Source organism: Carcharodon carcharias, assembly GCF_017639515.1.
Source record: "Carcharodon carcharias isolate sCarCar2 chromosome 27 unlocalized genomic scaffold, sCarCar2.pri SUPER_27_unloc_1, whole genome shotgun sequence".
NCBI lineage: Eukaryota > Metazoa > Chordata > Chondrichthyes > Lamniformes > Lamnidae > Carcharodon > Carcharodon carcharias.
The window spans coordinates 906170-912132 of record NW_024470624.1 but is presented as its reverse complement, the minus strand read 5'-3'; the positions used below and the strand labels follow the sequence as shown (position 1 = coordinate 912132).

Sequence of the window (5963 nt, the reverse complement as noted above, 5' to 3'; positions counted from 1 at the left end):
GTCCCACCTGCTGAGGAACCGGACAGATCACACCGGGGAGAGGCCGTTCACCTGCTCTGAGTGTGGGAAGGGATTCACTCGGTCATCCCATCTGCTGACACACCAGCGAGCTCGCATGAAGGAGAGACCGTTCACCTGCTCCAAGTGTGGGAAGGGATTTAGTGATTCATCCGAGCAGCTGAGACACCAGCAAGTTCACATCGAGGAGAGACCATTCACCTGCTCCAAGTGTGGGAAGGGATTCACTGATTTATCTGCCCTGCGGATGCATCAGTGAGTTCCCACCGGGGAGAGACCATTCACTTGTTCTGAGTGTGGGAAGGGATTTAGTGATTCATCCTCTCCCCTGACTCACCAGCAAGTTCACAGTGGGGAGAGGCCATTCATCTGCCCTGACTGTGAGAAGGGATTAATTCTGTCATCTCACCATAGAGACACCAGGGAGTTCACACCAGGGAAAGGCCATTCACCTGCTCTGAGTGTGGGAAGGGTTTCACTCAGTTTCCCCACCTGCAGATACACCAGCGAGTTCACACCGGGGTGAGGCCATTCACCTGTTCTGAGTGTGCGAAGGGGTTTAGTGATTCATCCTCCCTGCTGACTCACCAGCGAGTTCACAGTGTGGAGAGGCCATTCACCTGCTCTGACTGGGAAAAGATTCACTCAGTTATCCCACCTGCAGAGACACCAGTGAGTTCACACCAGGGTAAGGTGGTTCATCTGCTCTGAGAGCAGGAAATGATTCACTTGGTCATCCCATCAGCTAACACCAGTGAGTTCACATCGGAGAGAAGCCGTTCACCTGCTCCAAGTGTGGGAAGGGACTCAGTGATTGATCCGAGCAGCTGAGACACCAGCGAGTTCATACCGTGGTGAAACCGTTCACCTGCTCTGAGCGTGGGAAGGGATTCACTCGGTTGTCCCACCTGCTGAGGCACCAGACAGTTCACACTGGGGAGAGGCATTCACCTGCTCGAGTGTAGGAAGGGATTCACTTGGTCATTCCATCTGCTGACTCACCAGCGGGTTCACACCGGGGAGAGCACATTCACCTGTTCTGAGTGTGGGAAGGGATTTAGTGATTCATCCTCCCTGCTGACTCATCAGCGAGTTCACACCGGGTAGAGCCAATTCACCAGCTCTGAGTGTGGATTAATTCTGTCATCACACCTGCAGAGACACCAGCGATTTTACACCAGGGAGAGGTCATTCACCTGTTCTGAGTGTGGGAAGGGATTCAATTGGTCGGTTTACCTGCTGAGGCACCAGACAGTTAACACCGGGTAGAGCCCATTCACCAGCTCTGAGTGTGGATTAATTCTGTCATCACACCTGCAGAGACACCAGTGAGTTCACAGCGGGGAGAGACCATTTAGCTGCTCTGACTGTCGGAAAGGATTCACTCGGTCATCCTACCTGCTGACACACCAGCGAGTTCATACCGGGGACTGACTGATGTGCTCAGAATGTGTGAGAGATTCACTTGGTGGTGTGATCTGCTGGCACACCAGCGGGTTCACACTGGGGAGAGTCCGTTCACCTGTTCCGCGTGTGGGAAGGGATTCACTCGGTCGTCCCACCTGCAGAGACACCAGCGGGTTACACCGGGGAGAGGCAATTCACCTGCTCTGAGTGTGGGAAGGGATTAATTCTGTTGTCCCACCTGCAGAGACTCTAGCGATTTTACACTGGGGAGAGGCCATTCACCTGCTCTGAGTGTGGAAAGAGATTCACTGATTTATCCGCCCGGCGGATGCATTGGCGAGTTCACACCGGTGAGAGATCCTTCACCTTCTCTGAGTGTGGGAAGGGATTCACTCAGTTATCCCACCTGCAGAGACACCAGACAGTTCCCACTGGGGAGAGGCTGTTCACCTGTTATGAGTGTGGGAAGGGATTTAGTGATTCATCCTCCCTGCTGACTCACCAGCGAGTTCACACCGGGTAGAGCCCATTCACAAGCTCTGAGTGTGGATTAATTCTGTCAACACACCTGCAGAGACACCAGCGGGTTTACACCGGGGAGAGGTCATTCACCTGTTCTGAGTGTGGGAAGGGATTCACTTGGTCGGCTTACCTGCTGAGGCACCAGACAGTTCACACTGGGGAGAGGCCGTTCACCTGCTGTGAGTGTGGGAAGGTGTTTAGTGATTCATCCTCCCTGCTGACTCACCAGTGAGTTCACAGCGGGGAGAGACCATTTAGCTGCTCTGACTGTGGGAAAGGATTCACTCGGTCATCCTACCTGCTGACACACCAGCGAGTTCATACCGGGGACTGACTGATGTGCACAGAATGTGGGAGAGATTCACTTGGTGGTGTGATCTGCTTGCACACCAGCGGGTTCACACTGGGGAGAGGCCATTCACCTGCTCTGAGTGTGGGAAGGGATTAATTCTGTTGTCCCACCTGCATAGACACCAGCGGGTTTACACCGGGGAGAGGCCATTCACCTGCTCTGAGTGTGGGAAGGAATTCACTCGGTTGTTCCACCTGCTGAGGCACCAGACAGTTCACACTGGGGAGAGGCCATCCACCTGCTCTGATTGTGGGAAGGAATTAATTCTGTCATCTCACTTTAGAGACACCAGCGAGTTCACAGCATGGAAAGGCCATTCACCTGCTCTGAGTGTGGGAAGGAATTCACTCAGTTATCCCACCTGCAGATACACCAGCGAGTTCACACCGGGGAGAGGCCATTCACCTGATCTGAGTGTGGGAAGGGGTTTAGTGCTTCATCCTCCCTGCTGACTCACCAGCTAGCTCACAGTGTGGAGAGGCCATTCACCTGCTCTGACTGTGGGAAGAGATTCACTCAGTTATCCCAACTGCAGAGACACTAGCGAGTTCACACCAGGGAAAGGCCGTTCATCTGCTCTGAGAGCAGGAAATGATTCACTCGGTCATCCCATCTGCTGACACACCAGCGAGTTCACATTGGGGAGAAGCCGTTCACCTGCTCCGTGTGGGATGGGACTCAGTGATTCATCCGAGCAGCTGAGATACCAGCGAGTTCATACCGTGGAGAAACCGTTCACCTGCTCTGAGTGTGGGAAGGGATTAATTCTGTCATCTCACCTTAGACACACCAACGAGTTGACAGCGGGGAAAGGCCATTAACCTGGTCTGAGTGTGGGAAGGGGTTTAGTGATTCTTCCTCCCTGCTGACTCACCAGCGAGTTCACAGTGGGGAGAGGCCATTCACCTGCTCTGACTGTGGGAAGAGATTCACTCGGTTGTGTGACCTGCTGGCACACCAGCTGGGGAGATGCCGTTCACCTGCTCTGTGTGGAAAGAGATTCACTGATTTATCCGCCCTGCGGATGCATTGGCGAGTTCACACCAGTGAGAGACCCTTCACCTTCTCTGAGTGTGGGAAGAGATTCACTCAGTTATCCCACCTGCAGAGACACCAGCGAGTTCACACTGGGGAGAGGCTGTTCACCTACTCTGAATGTGAAAGGGATTCACTCAGTTATCCCATCTGCAGATACACCAGCGAGTTCACAGCGTGGATAGGCCATTCACCTGCTCTGAGTGTGGGAATGGGTTTAGTGATTCATCCTCCCTGCTGACTCACCAGCGAGTTCACGGTGGGGAGAGGCCATTCACCTGCTCTGACTATGGGAAGAGATTCACTCAGTTATCCCACCTGCAGAGACACCAGCTAGTTCACACCAGGGTAAAGTGGGTCATCTGCCCTGAGAGCAGGAAATGATTCACTTGGTCATCCCATCCGCTAACACACCGGCGAGTTCACAACGGGGAGAAGCCGTTCACCTGCTCCAAGTGTGGAAAGGGACTCAGTGATTCATCCGAGCAGCTGAGACACCAGCGAGTTCATACCGTGGTGAAACCGTTCACCTGCTCTGAGTGTGGAAAGAGGTTCACTGATTTACCCACACTGCGGATGCGTCGGCGAGTTCACACTGGGGAGAGGCCATTCACCTGTTCTGTGTGTGGCAAGGGATTTAGTGATTCATCCTCCCTGCTGACTCACCAGCGAGTTCACACCGGGTAGAGGCCATTCACCTGTTCTGAGTGTGGGAAGGGATTCCGTCGGTCATCCCACCTGCTGAGGCACCAGACAGTTCACACTGGGGAGAGGCTGTTCACCTGCTCTGAGTGTAGGAAGGGATTCACTTGGTCATTCCATCTGCTGACACACCAGCGTGTTAACTCCGGCGAGAGACTGTTAACGCGCTTTGAGTGTGGAAACGAATTCGCTGCTTTATCCGCCCTACGGATGCATCAGCGAGTTCACACCGGGGAGAGACCTTTCACCTGCTCCAAGTGTGGGAAGGGATTCACTCAGTTATCCCACCTGCAGAGACACCAGCGAGTTCACACCGGGGAGATGTTATTCACCTGTTCTGAGTGTGGGAAGGGATTCAGTCAGTCGTCCCACCTGCTGAGGAACCAGACAGATCACACCGGGGAGAGGCCGTTCACCTGCCCTGAGTGTGGGAAGGGATTCACTCGGTCATCCCATCTGCTGACACACCAGCGAGTTCGCATGAAGGAGAGACCGTTCACCTGCTCCAAGTGTGGGAAGGGATTTAGTGATTCATCCGAGCAGCTGAGACACCAGCAAGTTCACACCGGGGAGAGACCGTTCACCTGCTCTGAGTGTGGCAAGGGAATCACTGATTTATGCGCCCTGCGGATGCATCAGTGAGTTCCCACTGGGAAGAGACCATTCACTTGTTCTGAGTGTGGGAAGGGATTTAGTGATTCATCCTCTCTGCTGACTCACCAATGAGTTCACAAGGAGGAGAGACCATTCACCTGGTCTGAGTGTGCGAAGGGATTCACTCAGTTATCTCACCTGCAGATACACCAGCGAGTTCACACCGGGGAGAGGCTATTCACCTGCTCTGATTGTGGGAAGGGATTCACTCAGTTCTCCCACTTGCAGAGACACCAGCGAGTTCACACCGGGGAGGGGCCATTCACCTGCTCTGATTGTGGGATGGGATTCACTCAGTTCTCCCACCTGCAGAGACAGCAGTTAGTTCACACCGGGGAGAGACCATTCACCTGTTCTTAGTGTGGAAAGGGATGTAGTGATTCATCTTCCCTGCTCACTCACCAGTGAGTTCACAGCGGGGAGAGGCCATTTACCTGCTCGGATTGTGGGAAGGGATTCACTCAGTTCTCCCACCTGCAGAGACACCAGCGAGTTCACACCGGGGAGAGGCTATTCACCTGCTCTGATTGTGGGAAGGGATTCACTCAGTTCTCCCACCTGCAGAGACGCCAGCGAGTTCACACCGGGGAGGGGCCATTCACCTGCTCTGATTGTGGGATGGGATTCACTCAGTTCTCCCACCTGCAGAGACACCAGCTAGTTCACACCAGGGTAAAGTGGGTCATCTGCCCTGAGAGCAGGAAATGATTCACTTGGTCATCCCATCCGCTAACACACCAGCGAGTTCACAACGGGGAGAAGCCGTTCACCTGCTCCAAGTGTGGAAAGGGACTCAGTGATTCATCCGAGCAGCTGAGACACCAGCGAGTTCATACCGTGGTGAAACCGTTCACCTGCTCTGAGTGTGGAAAGAGGTTCACTGATTTACCCACACTGCGGATGCGTCGGCGAGTTCACACTGGGGAGAGGCCATTCACCTGTTCTGTGTGTGGCAAGGGATTTAGTGATTCATCCTCCCTGCTGACTCACCAGCGAGTTCACACCGGGTAGAGGCCATTCACCTGTTCTGAGTGTGGGAAGGGATTCCGTCGGTCATCCCACCTGCTGAGGCACCAGACAGTTCACACTGGGGAGAGGCTGTTCACCTGCTCTGAGTGTAGGAAGGGATTCACTTGGTCATTCCATCTGCTGACACACCAGCGTGTTAACTCCGGCGAGAGACTGTTAACGCGCTTTGAGTGTGGAAAGGAATTCGCTGCTTTATCCGCCCTGAGGATGCATCAGCGAGTTCACACCGGGGAGAGACCTTTCA

The 5963-nt window shown here is 53.9% G+C and overlaps 1 pseudogene; it reads left to right on the top strand.

The window, feature by feature from the left end:
• The first annotated feature begins 4027 nt into the window (after nt 1-4027).
• LOC121273720 lies at nt 4028-5221 on the top strand (annotated as a pseudogene).
• The last annotated feature ends 742 nt before the right edge of the window (nt 5222-5963 follow it).